The sequence below is a fragment of the Primulina eburnea genome, chromosome 10 (genome assembly GCF_022965805.1).
Source record: "Primulina eburnea isolate SZY01 chromosome 10, ASM2296580v1, whole genome shotgun sequence".
Taxonomy (NCBI): domain Eukaryota; kingdom Viridiplantae; phylum Streptophyta; class Magnoliopsida; order Lamiales; family Gesneriaceae; genus Primulina; species Primulina eburnea.
Window position 1 is genome coordinate 22,777,179 of NC_133110.1, and position 20,538 is coordinate 22,797,716.

The 20,538-nt window shown below is 37.8% G+C and overlaps 1 protein-coding gene across 1 annotated transcript in view; it reads left to right on the forward strand.

Moving 5' to 3' along the window:
• The window catches only part of LOC140802802 (uncharacterized), a 48,408-nt gene that overhangs the window by 11,170 nt on the left and 16,700 nt on the right, over positions 1-20,538 (forward strand). The window lies entirely within an intron of this gene.

Sequence of the window (20,538 nt, forward strand, 5' to 3'; positions counted from 1 at the left end):
GCCGAAGTTGATTATTTAGACCGTGATTTGCGGTTATTTTGCACTTTTGGCAGAGTTTACAGCAAGAGTTGGGTAATAGATTATATCTGAGTATTGCATATCATTCACCAACTGACGGACAGTCAGATTGGATTATCCGGATTTTGGAGAATATGCTTAGATTCGTAGTGCTTGATTTTAGCTCTAGTTGGCAGGATTTATGTCATGTCGTGAGTTTTCGTACAACAACAGCTATCAGACGAGTATCGAGATGGCACAATTTGAAACGTGGTACGGTAAGAAAGGCAGATTCCCTCTTTATCGAGATGATATCTCTAAAGTTCCTGAGACTGGACCTGATATGATCAGAGATATGACTGAGAAAGTGAAGCTGATTCAGAAGAAAATGAAGACAGCTCAGAACAAACAGACTAAATATGCCAAAGTCATGAGATGACCGTTGATATTTGAGGCAGAAGACTGAATATTGAATTAACAGGAATTAAACAGATTTGATAACAGCTGTTGATGTTGATTGTTATGAGCTGTTGATTGGTATATACGAATGTCGTATAGCCAGTATTTTGAGATTGATTTTATCAGAGTTACTTCGAGTTATATTATGATATTATATTTCTTGAAGTATTATTCCAGATTGAAATCAGAATCAGTAAAAGACAAATAATTCAGAAAGAAGACTATTCTGTTGCTGAAAGTTCAATAGAGTAGTTAGAATTTTGAAGAAGCTACTTGAAAGACAGAATTCGAAATAAGACATTGATTCCATAATTGTTTTATTGAGGTGAGTTTTCGTTTAGTTTTTTTTTTTTTTTGTATAGACCTCCTTTGGTATCTGATTGATATCTGACCCAATTGCCTGTGATTTCGGGGACGAAATCGTATCTTAGCGTGGGGAGAAATGTAAGTCCCATGATTTTGATTACCGTAATTTGAAATGATTTGGCAATGATTGATGTGATTATAGATAGAATGGATTAGACCGAAAAGAAGAAAGGAAACACGGATTATGTGCGAGGGCAGAACACCTGGCGCATATGCGCGACGAGGAGCCGTGCATATGCGCGATAGTGCCAGAAGACCTCGCGCATATGCGCGAGAAGTGGTCGTGCATATGCGTGAGAAGTGGTCGCGCATATGCGCGAGCTGTGCATAAGGTGAGTGATGAGTCCAGAGAGCGCTCGGCGCGAGTGGTGGTATGCCGATGAAAGGGGATCGGTTACGGTGACCAGAAGCGCAACAGAAGTTTAAAAAATCGAATGTTTCATAAGAAATTTCGGCCACCTTGATTTAATGTGTAGCAAATACAATAAACACAAAATGACATTCATAGTGTGTTAAGAAATGTACCTATCAATCACAAAGATTGATGTATGGCTCCAACTAAGGTGTAAACACCTTAGCTCTTCAATGGTAGAAACTATCTTCAAGCTTCCTTTGAGCACTCCTTGCTCAACTATTAAGCTCACCACCAACTAGGTAGATCCCCTCTTAATTTGCACTAGAAAACTAAGAGGATTTTTCAATGAGAATTATTTTCTTTTCTCAACACTTGAAGAAGAAAATGAGAGAAATATGAGGGAGAGAAATCCTCTCAAAATTCGGCCAAAGTGATTGTGGAATGGGGGAAGGGATACTTGTCTTGGACTTGCAAAAACCTAAAAGCAAAAACACCTTTTTGCATGACATGCCTTGATAACCCAAAAAGTAGTCTCCAACCCTTCACCCCCCATGCATGCATATATTATATGGTTTTTTAACAAATTAAAAACCCATGGACTTAATTTAATTATCTCAAACATTTTTGAGATTAATTAAACATTACTTGAATTTACTCAAGTCCACTAGTTAAATAATTTATTTAAATTGAGCTCTACAAGACTCAATATGATTTAATTAATTCAACACTTGAATTAATTTAATTATTTGGACTCTACTAGGTCCACTAGTGTTTAATTAATTCAACACTTGAATTAATTTAATTTAGTCCATAATTATGTTTACGAAAATCACAATTTTCAAATACATTATTCACTTGGCCAACTTTTAATTTATGAACACTTCCAAAAATTAAAATTTACATTTCTCTCATAGAAGTCATACTTCTATTTTTCTTTACGCTTATAAACTCATTCATAAGTCGTTCAACACATTGAACTATTTTACTTCTCAACGGGATCTAGAAAGCAAGTACTTGTGTGGCTCTCAATGGTTCATTGATACAACTAGCCGTGGGTTCACATCTCCATGTGATTCGGACTAAACATGTCCTTATATGAGCATACCCCAATTGCTCCATTCTTATTTATCAACTCCTTGATAATAAGAACGTCAGAACTCAAGTCTGATAGTACCCAACCAATAATGTTAAACGCCTAACAGCATCGCTTACATGATCCCCTAGGTATCAAATGATAGTGCCTGCAAGAACCATTCAATTATGGTTAGCGTACAGTACGGTCCTTTCAACTCATATATCCCGACCGATTCGACAACCATTGGTATATCGAGAGTTGTCAATGAATCGATACTATGTGTCATGTCGTAGTTGCATCGATGGTGTAATCTATGAAACCCCTTTCATAATTACCACCAAACTCTGATCAGAGATTGCAACCTACATACACATGAGAACTCATAGGATATCCATATCCGAAGGTAAGCGGTGAATCCCGACTACAATGCATCGACTCCTATATGTTTCGAAAAAACACCCAACCTTGCCACTTGATGACCCCTTGAGAGTCGGTAAACAAGCCAAAGTGTAATGCTAGCACATAGAGTCTCAATGTTATCCCGGGTCATAAGGACTAATGGTGTACAACCATAAACCAGGACGTTTCCACTCGATAAGTGAGAACCACTTGGAAAGTCCTTTAGGGTTGTTCAATGCACTCTACCAGGAGCACCTATCTGCATGCTCGGACATCACAATGTCCGCTACCAATGAAACATGGTACTAACTTCGCAGATACTAGTCTCGAACTCTAGCGGCCTATATCCTTCTTAGCGGCGGCTGCATCGACTAGGAACTGTTTAGAATATACAGTATTCCAAATATGAGTTTCATGATACTCAACATATGAGCATCTCATATTCTCTCTACTATTTGTATATTCAAGGGCTTTATCTATGCAACTAGCATGGGTATACAGATAAAGATTTGTCAAAACAATAATTTCAAATATTATTAAAATAAAGATTGCTTATACATAGAGTTTCATTGTGAACACTCGGCCAACACTTGGCTCGACGGGCACCTACTCTAACAATCTCCCACTTGCACTAGGGCTAACTACCCATATTGTAAGGCCCGAGAATTTGATTACCGTAATCTGAAATGATTTATTGTTTCATTATGGTAATTATAGACGGATCGGATCGGACTGGGAAAGGCGAGAACAGACAAAGAATATAAGTGCGAGTGTGTGCATTCGCGCACATGCACGATGAGATGCGCGAGTCATGCGCCGAACGTCCAGAGAGTTGGGCGCATATGCGCCGGATGGTGCGCGCACATGCGCGAGGAAATATGTGCTGAGACAGTAGGTCTCGTGCATATGCGCGTCGCGCATATGCGCGGTGTCAGTGCGCGCATATGCGCGAGCACTCCAGTAGCCAATGAGATGGAACAGAGCATTATGCGCACATGCGCGACGTAAGCCGCGCACCTGCGCGAGATGGACAGAAAGTGTGGCGCATATGCTCGGGATAGAGTCGCGCCTATGCGCGAATGGAGAATTGGAAGGCCGAACCTTCGGCTCATATGCGCGGCAGTATGGGCGCATATGCGCGAGGCATGCATCACGAAAATACGCCACTTGCCTTGCATGCAATGTATCTATGTATATATATATATACGTATATACAAGTAAATTCTCTCAGAAACGACAGGAAAGGGCCGAGGAAGCTTAGAAAATCCTTACGCCTTTTTACTTCAATCTGCACGTCTGATTTTGAATCCGAGTACGGTATCGTGTTCCTAGCGACGACAGCTACAATTGGACGTAAGTTTTATTAAGTTTAGACATGTTCTGAAATTATGATATTGTCAGAATTGAATAGGATTCGTATATGATGTTCTGGTCATGTTAGACATCATAGAATCGAAGTCAGATTGAGAAACGAACTGGTTATGTAATTGTTATGATTTTTTGGAATCGATTTGTCTGAGAATTCATATCAGATATGTATTGTTATTGAGATTATGACTAGTATCGATATTGATTATGAGTTCTGGTATTATATCTGTGATGATCGGACTGACGGGGTTATCGAGATTATATTATTATACCGTCGAAACATCAGGGGATTAATATTGATCAGATCCGGTATTGATTTAGATTGCATATTGATTCGATATTGATTAGAGTATATTTTGATTTGAATATTGATCAGAACAGGTATTGAATAGAGTGGTATATTGATATTATATTTGTTCGGTATTGTTATTACCAGATTGAGAATGGACCGAGATAGAGTCGGGACTTCTTCTTCTTCTTCGGAGCGAGAAGATAAAGGTATAAATTAATGTTGAGTTGGGATTGCCCAACTCGAGTGAGGTTTGACTCGAGTTTCCCAAAATCACATACTTTACTTTATTGCATTGATATTTGCATTGAGTTGATTGATATACTTGTTCTCTTGAATTATAGATGACAGGTGTTAGACGAGTAATCTTGTGACAGAAGTGCCTGATAGTGGTGGTATCGCCACGGGCACATTGCACGATGTCTCAAGATAGGATGTTAGCGATTGAGCTACAGTCCATGACGGTTAGGTCAGGACACCGGATGTTTGGTTATATCGAGTAAATAGGATTGGAATTCTTCTTTTACGGAATTCGATATAGGAACACCGTATTTGGTTATATCGAGTAATAGGATCGGGGTTCCTTCTATTACGGAATTCGGTATAGGATCACCACATCTGGAAATCGGGATCCCTAGGCTAGGACTGAGTCTAGTCTAAAACGTGGAGTCACGAGTCTGAGTGACAATTATTCTTGATTATTGAGTATGTTCCTGATATTGGTACATGTTTAGAATAAAATTTATTCTGGATATTAAATTATGTTCTGGATTAGGGTACATGTTTAGAATATGACTTATTCTTGTTATTGATTCATATCATGATTTTGATATAGGATATGATTTGTTGTCTTATGATTTTATATTGTTTATATGATGGCATGTATACATGATTTATACTGGGATATTTATATCTCACCGGAGTTACCCAGCTGTTGTCTTGTTTGTATATGTGCATGGCAACAGGTGGGATAGAAGCGGGGTCAGGACGAGATCGAGGCTGGACTAGATAGCGTGGATATCCGGGCTCAGAAGCAACTTAGGATTCAGCACTGACATGTAGTTGAACCTATTTGGATTATTGTAGATAATACAATAATTGTATATTTATGTTTAATATGTAATTTGAATTTAATTACATTATGTTTCCGCTTTGCATTTTTTAAAAAAAAAATTTAGACCCTGTTTATTATAAAAAAATATTCCTAAGGACGATTAAGGAATGAATTAGCGTCCGGGTCCCCACAACAGGTGGTATCAGAGCATTAGGTTTCAGAGTTGTAGGTCCTTGAACTATAGGTTCCTTAGCACTGAGATAGAGAAGAGTGAGCGGGGTAGAATGAGTTTTCTTCCTTGCATGTGGTTGCTAGCATGTGATTGATTATAATGTGGAATTACATTGTGTATGCTAGCATGATACTATATTTTACTGACTGGATTCATATATGGCATATGATTGAATATAATGTTGAAATTACATTGTATATGCTAAGATTTCAGTATGTTTTTACTGTATATTAAGCTACATGTTACCTGAATATCTGAGTCGATTTGGTAATATGTATTATTTGAAACTGGATCAGAACCAATTCTTGATCGGAGGTAAGCTGATCAGGATTGGGATTGAGACGGATTTGTCTCCTGTTACTACTAACATATGTGATTATCAGATATTCCTCCTAGAAGGATTCTAGAAAGGGGTAATACTTCGTCTGATCAGATAGATGTATTAGAAACTCAGATGGAAATAAAGTTGACAGAGTTCCAGTTACTACAGCCGCCGATTCTGAGTGGTATCGAGACGTCTGAAGATTGTGAAAACTGGTTTGATGACCTAGAAATACTGTTCGATTTACTTGAGTGTACAGATGAACAGAGAGTTAAACTGGTATTCCATCAGTTACGAGAGGCTGCCAGAAGTTGGTGGATTACAACCAAAGGAATATTAGAACTGAGAGGTACAGTAATTTCGTGGGAAATATTCAAAACTGAATTTTATCGAAGATTCTTCTCAGGATCGTACCGAGAGGACAAGAAAGTAGAATTTGAGAATTTAAGCCAAGGTCAACTGAATATTGAAGGGTATGTTGATAAATTCTCTACTGTACTGCGTTTTGCTCCTCATGTAGCTGGGAATGATGAAGCGGTAACGGCTCAGTTCATTAGAGGATTGAACTCGGAGATAGTTGAATTGATGAATATGCAGCGGCCGTACCATTTTGATGATATCCTGAGTAGAGCGAAGAGAGCGGAGACGAGTCTGATTAGACAATTAAAAAGGTTGTGTGCGGTGCAACCCCAGACACAACAACCTTCTCTCCGATTTGATCGCGGTAGTACGAGTGGAAAGCAGGATTTGCTGAAAGCTCGAAAGAAGCCATTCAAGAAGTTAGGGAGTGGTTCATCTAGCTCCAGCGGTTCTGGTCCGAGTTATACTGGAGTTTATTGCAGGAATTGCGGTGGAAGACATTCCATGGAGCAATGCCGGGGAGTAACTGGTAGGTGCAATATTTGTAAACAACAAGGACATTTTGCTAAAGCTTGTCCACAGAGGGGTCCCCGACTATTTCAGGCAGCAGAATCCTCTGGTGGGAGGGATCGAGAAACAGACCCAGGACACATTTGATGTTACAGTAACAGGTACTGATCTTTGATGATTATGTTGCATATGTATTGATGTATACTAATGCATTCTTGATGTTTATCTTTGACTGAGTTGCATTGATATATGTTGTACCTGTTGGGTCTGTATTACTGAAGTATTGACCTTTATACATTTTGGGGAAAAGAATTGATAGCAGTGAATTCTGTGATATATTATATACGACAGTAAGTTAAGAATAAAAACGAATTAAACTATGTTGTACTTGTGTTGCCTGATTCGGATTACGTTATTGATATTGATATATCGAACAAGTACAGAGCTATTTTAGATTCTTGCCAGGAGATGGTAAGATTCAGACCTAAAATGGCCAAAGAATGAATGATATACGGTAAGAATTCTTGATTTTGAATTCCTTGATATCCGTATTATATATGATTCGATGATTATCAAAAGGAATGGAGTAATTCCTCATATATTCAGTTGATTACTGAAGATGAGCCTATCAGGGATTGATTTACTAGTAGCAGAAGTTTGCTATAGTCTTGTTGATGAGATTTCAGGTTTGTCCTGTATCAGGGAGAGTGATGTCGGCCTTGATTTGATTCCAGATATTGGTTTCATTTTAGAATTTCTTATAGACTGATACTGATTGAATTGAGAGAATTGAGATATCAGTCGAAAGGTTTATTACCTGAAGAGTTAGAGTTACATCTGATTATGTGTTTCTCTGGAAAGTACTTCAGTTCCAATTATGGGTTGATAAATCCGATATTCAGAGATATTCTCATGATATATGCTCGTTTTATCTATGATATTTTGATATATTCGCAGCGTATGATTGATTGAATCGAACAGTTGAAATTTGTATTGAGTATTATGGGAACTGAGATTGTTGTATACAGAAATGTTCGGATATGTATCTCGATGGTATACTGATTGATTGTAGCACAGTGAGACCGTGATCAGTGGCTGAGAACGACATTGAATAGGGCAGAATTTTCGGAATGTCAGAAATTGCATTCTATGCAGTTATTAAATCAGTATTGCGTATTGATATTCTGAATCTGATCTGATATTGTTATCATTCTGAATCCGTGTTTGATACCGATTGTTATGAACCGTTGAGCTTATATACAGTTTAGTCGAGTCAGAACTGATTTTGAAGATTAAAGCAGTTCAGAAGTTTGATCAGACTGTTCAGAACTTGATTTTGATAGTCAGAACCGAATACCAGGTAGGTATTTTTCTTTAATTTATATTATTAGCTGATTTGCTTATGTCAGATATTCAAATTTGAAATGACAGGTATTGTCAGATGCGCACAATAGTAGATTCAGTACTATTCTGGTAACAGGAAATGTGTGATAATTCGAATAGACAATTTTGATATAAACAGAGGAAATCAGTTATGTCAGAATTTGTATTGAAATGTCTAAATCGCTGACAAATAAAGACAGAAAGATAGAAACCAAGAGATTGATTATCTTGATTATTGATTTCTAAATAGAAATGAGAGTACATTTCTATGGATTGTGTGATGACACTACTGTAATCTTGCCAAGATAGTGGTTATGATTGAACGATTGTTCAAATCTGCATAGGTTATATTGTACCGGATGACGTACAAATATGACCAGACGACTGAGAGATATGTCAGAAACAGGAGTCAGAGTGTATTGAATGCCAAAGTTAATTAGGTCAGATTGTGATTTTCGTTTGATTTTATACTTTTGGCTGAGTGTATGACATGATTTTTCATCTATGATTTATAGATTGATGGATAGACGGAATGAACTATCCTGATACTGGAGGATATCCAGGAAATGTAGTGCTGGATTATAGCACTAGTTGACATGATTCATTGTCACTGTTGAACTATTGTACGATAATAGCTACTAAACGAGTATCGAAATAGCTTGAGTTGAAGTATTGTACAGTGAAAACTGCTATTTTCCTTCTTATAGGAATGATATTGCAGTGATGCCTGAGATTGGAATTAATAGGAACAGAAATCTGATAAGAAAAATGAAACTGATTCAGAAGAAATGAGGATAGCTCAGAATACATAGACTATTAATCCAATGTCGGACGATGACTGTTGGTATTTGAAACCGAAGATTGAGTATATGTCTGACCGGGATATTGATTGTTATGAGTTGTTGATTGGTATATACAGATGTGGTATAGCCATTGTTCTGAAATTAATTTTATCACGAGTGATTTCGTGGATAGGAGATTATTGTCGTTTCGGTATGTCTCCTTCTTATATCTGATTTGAGATATCATATGATTATCCGTATTACACGAGTGAATTGCTTGTGATTTCGAGGACGAAATCATATCTTAGAGGGGGAGAAATGTAAGGCCCGAGAATTTGATTACCGTAATCTGAAATGATTTATTGTTTCTGTAATGCCCGGAAATTTAATCCTAGTAATCGGTAATTATTGATTTATAATTTGATATGATTACGAAAAGATTAATCGGGACACGAAAATAATATTACATGTGAAATTCGAGAATTTTGGGCAGAGAGTGTGGCGCCCGAGCGGTGATTTTTAACCGCTCGAGCGCCAATGTTCGATAGGAAAATGTCTCGGGCAGAAGGTGTGGCGCCCGGGCGGTAGTTTTTGACCGCCCGAGCGCCAAGGGTGCATTTGGAAATACCGGGACAGAAAACGCCGCGCCCGAGCGGTAGTTTATCACCGCTCGAGCGCGAGCCATGCAGAAAGAAAAATTGACATTTGGCTTGTTGTACGCCGTGAGTATATATATATATATATATACAAAACGAATTTATCCTTCAGAATCGTAAGAAAATCAAGAAAAGGTTCTGTGAAGTTGTTGAAAATCCTTACGCCTTTATATTTCAATCCGTCCGTCCGAATTGTAATCTGACTTCAGTACTGTAATCCTATCGACGTAGGCTACACTTTGACGTAAGTTTTGTTACGTTTTGACATGCTTTGAAATTATGCTATTGTCAGAATTTAATAGGATTCATATATGATGTTCTTGACATGTTAGACATCGTAGAATCGAAGTCAGATTAAGAAATAGACTGATTATGGAATTGTTATGAATTTCTGATCATAATCGGTTGATACCGGACAGATTGGAATTGTGGCGGGATTATGGATTGTATTGGATATGGGTTATAAATTGTAACTGTTATATGGTGAATTGGTATTGACGGGGATATTAAAAATTGTACCGTTATACCGTTGATTTTGAATTAAATCCAGATTGATCAGATTGTTATGGAATTGACTAGTATATTAATATGAGATTATTGATATTGTCAGTACCAGACAGATTGTGAGTTCAGGACTTCGACTGAGCCAGAAACCGAGACTGCAACGAAAGGTATAAGTCAATGTGGTATTGGGAGATGGACTTGAGTCGGTTTAGACTTGGGTTTCCCTAAATCACATACTTTATTTTATTGCATGGATATTTGCATTACATTGATTAATGTACTTGTTCTCTTGTATTTAGATGACAGGTATTAGACAAGTTATCTTGTGACAGAAGTGCCGGATAGTGGTGGTATCGCCACGGCACATTGCACTATGTCTCAAGATAGGATACTAGCGATAGAGCTACAGTCCTTGACGGTTAGGTTAGGACACTGGATGTTTGGTTATATCGAGTAATGGAATATATTACGGAATTCGATATAGGAACACCATATTTGGTTATATCGAGTAAAGAGTATTGGAATTCTTCTATTACGGAATTCGATATAGGAATACCAGGGCACTGGTTATATCGAGTAATAGAAATTATGGTTCCATCCTTTACGGAATTCGATATAGGAATACCACATCTGGAAACCGAGATCCCTAGACTAGGATTGAGTCTAGTCTGAATTATGTGTCGACAGTTTGATTTAATATTGTTTATGTTTCAGAGTTGGATTCATATTCATGTTACCTGATTACATGCTTTATATTGTTTATAGGATTGCATGTTTCATTGATTTATACTGGAGATTATATTCTCACCGGTATATCCGGCTGTTGTCTTGTCTGTATGTGTACTTGACAACAGGTGGGACAGGTCCAGGGTCGAGGAGATGAAGAGCTAGATCGTGATTAGAGTGGTGGCACCGGACTTGGACTAGATGTAGGGTTAAACACTTGACTTTAGTTTTAAACCCTAGTTTGAATAAATGTTGAAATACAGGATTTGTATTTTATATACTGATATGTATATATGTTGTATGTCACTACGTTCCGCATTTTAAAAAAAAAAAATTTAGACCCTGTTTTAATTGATTAATTAGTCCCAATGATTATTAAGAACTTGATTAGCGTCCGGGTCCCCACAGTTTCATTATGGTAAATATAGACGGATCGGATCGTACTGGGAAAGGCGAGAACAGACGAAGAATATAAGTGCGAGTGTGTGCATTCGCGCACATGTGCGATGAGATGCGCGAGTCATGCACCGAACGTCCAGAGAGTTGGGCGCATATGTGCCGGATGGTGCGCGCACATGCGCGAGGAAATATGTGCTGAGACAGTAGGTCTCGCGTATATGCGCGGTGTCAGTGCGTGCATATGCGCGAGCACTCCAGTAGCCAAGGAGATGGAACAGAGCATTACGCGCACATGCGCGACGTAAGCCGCGCACCTGCGTGAGATGGACAGAAAGTGTGGCGCATATGCACGGGATAGAGTCGCGCATATGCGCGAATGGAGAATTGGAAGGCCGAACCTTCGGCGCATATGCGCGGCAGTATGGTCGCATATGCGCGAGGCATGCATCACGAAAATACGCCACTTGCCTTGCATGCAATGTATCTATGTTTATATATATACGTATATACAAGCAAATTCTCACAGAAACGAGAGGAAAGGGCCGAGGAAGCTTAGAAAATCCTTACGCCTTTTTACTTCAATCTGCCCGTCTGATTTTGAATCCGAGTACGGTATCGTGTTCCTAGCGACCACAGCTACAATTGGACGTAAGTTTTATTACGTTTAGACATGTTCTGAAATTATGATATTGTCAAAACTGAATAGGATTCATATATGATGTTCTGGTCATGTTAGACATCATAGAATCGAAGTCAGATTGAGAAACGGACTGATTATGTAATTGTTATGATTTTTTGGAATCGATTTGTCTGAGAATTCATATCAGATATGTATTGTTATTGAGATTATGACTGGTATCGATATTGATTATGAGTTCTGGTATTATATCTGTGATGTTCGGACTGACGGGGTTATCGAGATTATATTATTATACCGTCGAAACATCAGGGGATTAATATTGATCAGATCCGGCATTGATTTAGATTGCATATTGATTCGGTATTGATCAGAGTATATTTTGATTTGAATATTGATCAGAACATGTATTGAATTGAGTGGTATATTGATATTATATCTGTTCGGTATTGTTATTACCAGATTGAGAATGGACCGAGATAGAGTCGGGACTTCTTCTTCTTCTTCGGAGCGAGAAGATAAAGGTATAAATTAATGTTGAGTTGGGATTGCACAACTCGAGTGAGGTTTGACTCGAGTTTCCCTAAATCACATACTTTACTTTATTGCATTGACATTTGCATTGAGTTGATTGATATACTTGTTCTCTTGAATTATATATGACAGGTGTTAGACGAGTAATCTTGTGACAGAAGTGCCTGATAGTGGTGGTATCGCCACGGGCACATTGCACGATGTCTCAAGATAGGATGTTAGCGATGGAGCTACAGTCCATGACGGTTAGGTCAGGACACCGGATGTTTGGTTATATTGAGTAAATAGGATTGGAATTCTTCTATTACGGAATTCGATATAGGAACACCATATTTGGTTATATCGAGTAATAGGATCGGGGTTCCTTCTATTAAGGAATTCGATATAGGATCACCACATCTGGAAATCGGGATCCCTAGGCTAGGACTGAGTCTAGTCTAAAACGTGGAGTCACGAGTCTGAGTGACAATTATTCTTGATTATTGAGTATGTTCCTGATATTGGTACATGCTTAGAATAGAATTTATTCTAGATATTAAATTATGTTCCGGATTAGGGTACATGTTTAGAATATGACTTATTCTTGTTATTGAATCATATCATGATTTTGATATAGGATATGATTTGTTGTCTTATGCTTTTATATTGTTTATATGATGGCATGTATACATGATTTATACTGGGATATTTATATCTCACCGGAGTTATCCGGCTGTTGTCTTGTTTGTATGTGTGCATGGTAACAGGTGGGATAGAAGCGGGGTCAGGACGAGATCGAGGCTGGACTAGATAGCGCAGAGATCCGGGCTCAGAAGCAACTTAGGATTCAGCACTGACATGTAGTTGAACCTAGTTGGATTATTGTAGATAATACAATAATTGTATATTTATGTTTAATATGTAATTTGAATTTAATTACATTACGTTTCCGCTTTGCAATTTAAAAAAAAAAAATTTATACCCTGTTTATTATAAATAAATATTCCTAAGGACAATTAAGGAATGAATTAGCGTCCGGGTCCCCACATATATGCTTCAAACCCATTGATTTGCGATGCATCTCGAATAATGGTTCAGGTAAAGGCTTAGCTAGTGGATCCGCAACATTACCTGCGGAGCCGACTATGTCAAAAGACACTTCTTCCTCTTTCCACAATCTCTCCGAGGATGTGGTACTTTCTCAATACATGTTTGGACTTCTGATGAGACCTTGGCTCCTTTGCTTGAGCTAAAGCTCCCGTGTTGTCACACAACACCGGGAGAGGAGCAACTCCATTAGGAATGACGTCCAACTCTTAGACGAAATTCCTTATCCAAACAGCCTCCCTTGCTGCATCTGATGCAGCAATGTATTCGGCCTCTGTGCTGGAATCTGTCGTATTGTCTTGCTTGGAACTTTTCCAAGAGACAGCAGCACCATTGAGCATGAATACAAACCCAGAGGTTGACTTCGAGTCATCGATATCGCTTTGGAAGCTAGAGTCGGTATAGCCTTCCAATTTCAGTTCTTCACCCCATAGACCAAGAACAATTTATTGGTCCTTCTCAACTACTTGAGGACGTCTTTCACAGCTTTCCAGTGTGGAAGACCAGGGTTCAATTGATATCTACTCACTACACTTAGTGCGAAAGCTACGTCAGGACGTGTAGATATCATCTCATACATGATGCTACCAATCGCAGATGCATAAGGAATGCTTGTCATCGCCGCTATCTCTGCATCAGTCTTGGGAGACATAGACTTGGATAGGGACACGCCATGACACATTGGTAGATGTCCTCTCTTGGACTCATCCATCGAGAACCGCTTCACGATGGTATCAATGTATGTGGACTGGGTGAGACCAAGCAATCTTCTTGATCTATCTCTATAGATCTGTATTCCCAATACAAAAGATGCTTCACCCAAGTCCTCTATCGAGAACTCACTTGCTAACCATATTTTAGTTGATTGCAACATTTCTACATCATTCCCAATGATTAGAATGTCATCAACATAAAACACCAGGAATGTCACAACACTCCCACTGACCTTCTTATACACACAGGATTCTTATCAAAACCAAACTCTTTGATTGTACTGTCGAATCTGAGGTTCCAACTCCTAGATGCCAGTTTTAGACCATAAATAGATCTTTGAAGTTTGCATACCATATGTCCACTTCCGATAGAAGTAAAGCCTTCGGGTTGAGACATGTAAATCTCTTCCTTAATATCCCCATTAAGAAAGGCTAATCTCTTCCTTAATATCCCCATTAAGAAAGGTTGTCTTAACATCCATCTGCCATATCTCATAGTCATACCATGCAACTATGGCTAGCAATATCCTTATGTACTTGAATATTGCAACTGAAGAAAAGGTCTCCTCAAAGTCAACTCCTTGTCTTTGAGTATATCCTTTTGCCCCCAATCGCGCCTTGAAGATCAATACCTTCCCATCCGCTCCAAGTTTCCTTTTGTAAATCCATTTACACCCTATGGGACCAATTCCCTCAGGTGGATCCACGAGATTCCACACTTGGTTCGAATGCATGGAATTCATCTCAGATTCCATCGCTTCAAGCCATTTGGATGAATCGGCATCAGATAACGCTTACTTGAAGATCCTTGGATCACATTCAAGGTTAGGCTCATCATGGCCCTCTTCAAGAAGCACACCATACCTCATAGGTGGTCTCGAGACTGTCTCGGATCTTCTAGGAGCTTGTATCTCCTCTCTTGGCTCCTCGGGTGTGGGTTCTACAACTGTGGGTGTCTCTCGAACCTCTTCGAGTTATATCATCTCGCCTTTTCTATCTAATAGAAATTCTCTTTCCAAAAAGGTTGTATTCCTAGAAACAAACACCTTTGTTTCTTGGGGATGATAGAAATGATATCCAACTGAATTCCTTGGAATCCCACAACGCAACATAAAATGGATCGACAATCCAATTTATCTCCCACTACCTGCTTCACATTCTAAGACAAGAATATTTGGGAGGCTTACCCATTCATATCTCGTATGGTGTCTGCCTTTGAATGGACATTTAGTGGAATATCTTTCAATTTTAAGTTGTAGAGATCGTTTTCAAGTTCTCCAGTACCAATCAAACACTCATTCATGTAAATGTTGCAAACACCTTTGCAAAATAAACAATAATATCCATTTTTATCAACATAGAAATGGAAACAATGTTTTTCACAAAATTAGGTACAAACAAAACATCTCATAAAATAAACTTAAAACTATTGTTCAATAATAAGTAAACATCTTCAACATCCTTGGCAGCAACTCTTTCTCCATTGCCCATCCTCGAGAAGGTCACACCTTCCTTAAGCTTCCTACATCTTCCCATCACCTGTAACTCATTACAGAGATGTGAGCCACAACCGGTATCCAATACCCAAGAAGTAGAGTTAATTGAAATGTTTACTTCAATATAGAACATACCAGTTTCCAGAACTCTTTTGGGCCATATATTCCTTGCAATTTCGCCTCCAATGTCCAGGCTTCTTGTAGTGATGACAAACATCACTAGTCTTGTCAGCCTTAACTAGTGTGGCTGCCACAACGGGATTCAGAGATTGCCTGAACAAGGGCACGTTCTTCTTGGGACGTTGGAAAGAACGCTTCTTTCCCTTCCCATGTGGATCAATATTCGTACCAGATGAAGAACCCATATAAAGAACCAACTTCTCTTTCTTGATGGTTGATTCAAACGTAACAAGCATATTCACCAACTACTCAAGGGTCGGCTCCATCTTGTTCATGTTGAAGTTCACCACAAAAGGATCAAATGAGCTAGGCAATGATAACAGCAACACGTCGGTGGTCAACTCCGAAGGAAAGATCAGATCCATGCCAACGAGCCCAATCAACTTCAGGCCATGCTCATGGACCGAGGCCCATCTTGCATGCGCAAAGTGATCAGCTCCTTGACAGTAGCATGCCTAAGAGGCTGTGTTTGCTCACCAAAGAGCTCCTTGAGATGCAAATGAATGTCTGCAGCTCATCATTCATAGAAGTCAGCATATAACACATGGCTATCAAGTCATGGTCACACCATTCCTTGTAAGCCTGCAATTCCTCAGGAGTGCAGTAAGTCGGAGCCTCAACAGGGGGCAACTCAGTCAGTGTATATGCTACCCTTTCCGAATTCAAGACGATTTTCAGGTTTCTTAGCCAAGTGAGATAGTTAGGTCTGGTTAATATGTTTTTGTCGAGTATTGCAGATATCGGATTGCGAATCGAAGACATTGTCAATTTGTACTGAAAAGTAAAAACAGATAAATGCTGATGACTATTCTAAAATATTTAGTAAGATATGAAGTTTGGACTTTTACTTCATAAATATTTGCTCCCACTGTTTAGACATCTTTCACTACCCTCTAGTGAAAACGGGAAACTCCTTTCCTCAGTAGGTAAGGTCCAATTAGCGAATTATGATCCCGAATAATATCAGCCAATCACAATTCCTAAAAGGTAGTTTCCAATTGCATCACAATGCAACCCTCTACGTAAACTTTTGTCTCACGTTTGATTAAGACCCAATAATATGACGTCGTTCATCTGCACGTGTCAAGCCTAACCCATCGATGTTGAACCTTAATGGACAGTCGCCATGATTCCCTCAATAATATGAGCCGAAATCATGGGAGTTCCACGTAGTTCACATCACCATGTCAATGGATGTCACAACTTTCCAGCACCCAGAGCTCCCCCAATAATATGAGCCGAGCCACGAGTACGGGTAGCGTTCATCATGCACCCATTGTCGATGGAAGACATGGAAATTATAAACAAATTTATAATTCCCCTTTTCGGGCTTGATATTTATTTTGAATCATATTCAAAATGAGGCTTTTTATTTTTGATAGGTCTCATCATTAATTTTATTTAAAAGCTCGCCATGTTTGATCGTATGTTTGCCGGATTCATGCAACTTTGTTATTATCATAATAATAACGCACATACACATTATTTATAACATATCATGCATATATTATAAACAGTAAACAAAACAAGGATGATCAATCGCCCCAATACTAATAGCCCGTGTGAGCTAAACACGGGCCTAGGTCCAATCCTAGGGAAATGCATGGGATGCAAATGCAACTATTACATTAGCTTCCAATATTTACATGTCTTCGATCTTCATAATCATCATGGCCACCATCTTCCAATCTTGATCATCCACTATACTTAATATTTACAAATAAATATCCATGACAAATAGGGATACATCTCATGGGGTGGGAACGGGCCATAAACCAAGCCCACTTTATAAATTGATAATTATTACAATCATTCAACACAAAATATCCTAGCATACACCTAGCAAATTGGGCTTTGATCATCCTTCATGCATAATATCACATATCATACACCATCAATTAATTGTCACAATAATTAATTGATCCAATATTATATATCTTGATCCAATCACTAACCGCCACGATTATAAACTAAATTAACAAAGTATACAAACACCTTTGTCTACTTTCAAATTAATTTATTTATAACCGAATTTCTTGTAAATCACAATTTACTATAAATAATTAAAGTCCAACTTCAATTATTTATTTATGAGAAAAAATTTTCAATTTTTGTAATTTTAAACTTAAGGGCTCAAAAACTCATTTTTCACCAAAAACAATTTGGCCCATTTTAAATATGTTAGCCATCTAATGACCCAACAACTCAAGGCCCATGACACTTTGATATTTCAAAACACTTTTGAAAACCCTAGTCGTCATCGCCGTCGCCGGGGCTCCGTCGCCGAATTTCGGCAACAAAAATATTTTTTTTTATTTTAAAGGGGGGTTTCGGGCAGCCCCTCGGGCAGCTTGGGCGCATGAGAAAAAAATTTTGCAACAAAATCAAGGCTACCTTGGGGCATATTTCGGTAGCTTGGGCTGCCCGAAATGGGCAGCAACAAGCTGCCGAAATATGCCCCAAGGTAGCCTTGATTTTGTTGCACAATTTTGTTCTCATGCGGTTAGAAATCGATCTCAACATAATACCTTGTAAATGCTACACAAAATCGTAACCATACTCGGATACCACATGAAAGGGGATCGGTTACGGTGACCGGAAGCGCAACGGAAGTTTAAAAAATCGAATTTTTCATAAGAAATTTCGGCCACCTTGATTTAATGTGTAGCAAATACAATAAACACAAAATGACATTCATAGTGTGTTAAGAAATGTACCTATCAATCACAAGGATTGATGTATGGCTCCAACTAAGGTGTAAACACCTTAGCTCTTCAATGGTAGAAACTATCTTCAAGCTTCTTTTGAGCACTCCTTGCTCAACTATTAAGCCCACCACCAACTAGATAGATCCCCTCTTAATTTGCACTAGAAAACTAAGAGTTTTTTCAATGAGAATTATTTTCTTTTCTCAACACTTGAAGAAGAAAATGAGAGAAATATGAGGGAGAGAAATCCTCTCAAAATTCGGCCAAAGTGATTGTGGAATGGGTGAAGGGAGACTTGTCTTGGACTTGCAAAAAGCTAAAAGCAAAAACACCTTTTTGCATGCCATGCCTTGATAACCCAAAAAGTAGTCTCCAACCCTTCACCTCCCATGCATGCATATATTATATGGTTTTTTAACAAATTAAAAACCCATGGACGTAATTTAATTATCTCAAACATTTTTGAGATTAATTAAACATTACTTGAATTTACTCAAGTCCACTAGTTAAATAATTTATTTAAATTGAGCTCTACAAGACTCAATATGATTTAATTAATTCAACACTTGAATTAATTTAATTATTTGGACTCTACTAGGTCCACTAGTATTTAATTAATTCAACACTTGAATTAATTTAATTTAGTCCATAATAATGTTTACGAAAATCACAATTTTCAAATACATTATTCTCTTGGTCAACTTTTAATTTAGGAACAATTCCATAAATTAAAATTTACATTTCTCTCGTAGAAGTCATACTTCTATTTTTCTTTACACTTATAAACTCATTTATAAGTCGTTCAACACATTGAACTATTTTACTTCTCAACGGGATCTAGAAAGCTAGTACTTGTGTGGCCCTCAATGGTTCATTGATACAACTAGCCGTGGGTTCACATCTCCATGTGATTCGGACTAAACATGTCCTTATATGAGCATACTCCAATTGCTTCATTCTTACTTTTCAACTCCTTGATAACAAGAACGTCAGAACTCAAGTCTGATAGTACCCAACCAATAATGTTAAACGCCTAGCAGCATCGCTTACATGATTCCCTAGGTATCAAATGATAGTGCCTGCAAGAACCATTCAATTATGGTTAGCGTATAGTACGGTCCATTCAACTCATATATCCTGATCGATTCGACAACTGATAAACATAAAAATTGTACATTAATTAAATGTTTTATAATATAAATATATAGTTTTTGTTTTATTAAATGTTTAAATATTATATGTTTTATAATAAATTGTATAAAATATAAGTTGTTGTGTAATTATAAGTTTTTACTATTTTTACAGGTTCGATAAAAGAATAATAAACTTGGCATTGCAAATGGGATTAAGATGATTCTTGGACCTGTAGAAAGTTGATGTTAATATCTACAATATTGATGGCAAGCATGAGATAAAAATCCTTTCACAATTGGGATCAAATTAAGCAACAACTAAAGTTACCAAAGGAGTGGACAGTTTTACCATGCTCTAGTATTTTGACCATATCTCTCAAATTACTTGGTCAAATATTCTGAAAAAAATACCACAACTAGACAACTCAATTATCCACATGTTTCATTTTATGTGAAGAAGCAAATTCGAAGAAGAAGACCTTCAAAAGTGATGTGTAATATAATATTAATTTTTTGGAACACCAATGAAGACTTTTGTGTAAAAAATAATATTTTATTTGTGGTTGTCTCCCCAAATTTGGCTATAAATAGGGGTGTATTGTAATGTATTGGGATATCCCTCATTCTATGAACAAACCTTTGAGTTCATAATATTTCTCTCTATATTTTTCCTTTATTTCTTCATTTAAATACAATTAGCATGTTAATTTCATATTCAAAGTTTTACACTTTGAATAATGAATAGCTAACTTCCTAAAGTTGAGATGATAAGGTGAAACTCTTGGCATGATAATAAGGTTATTAAAAGGTAAGAA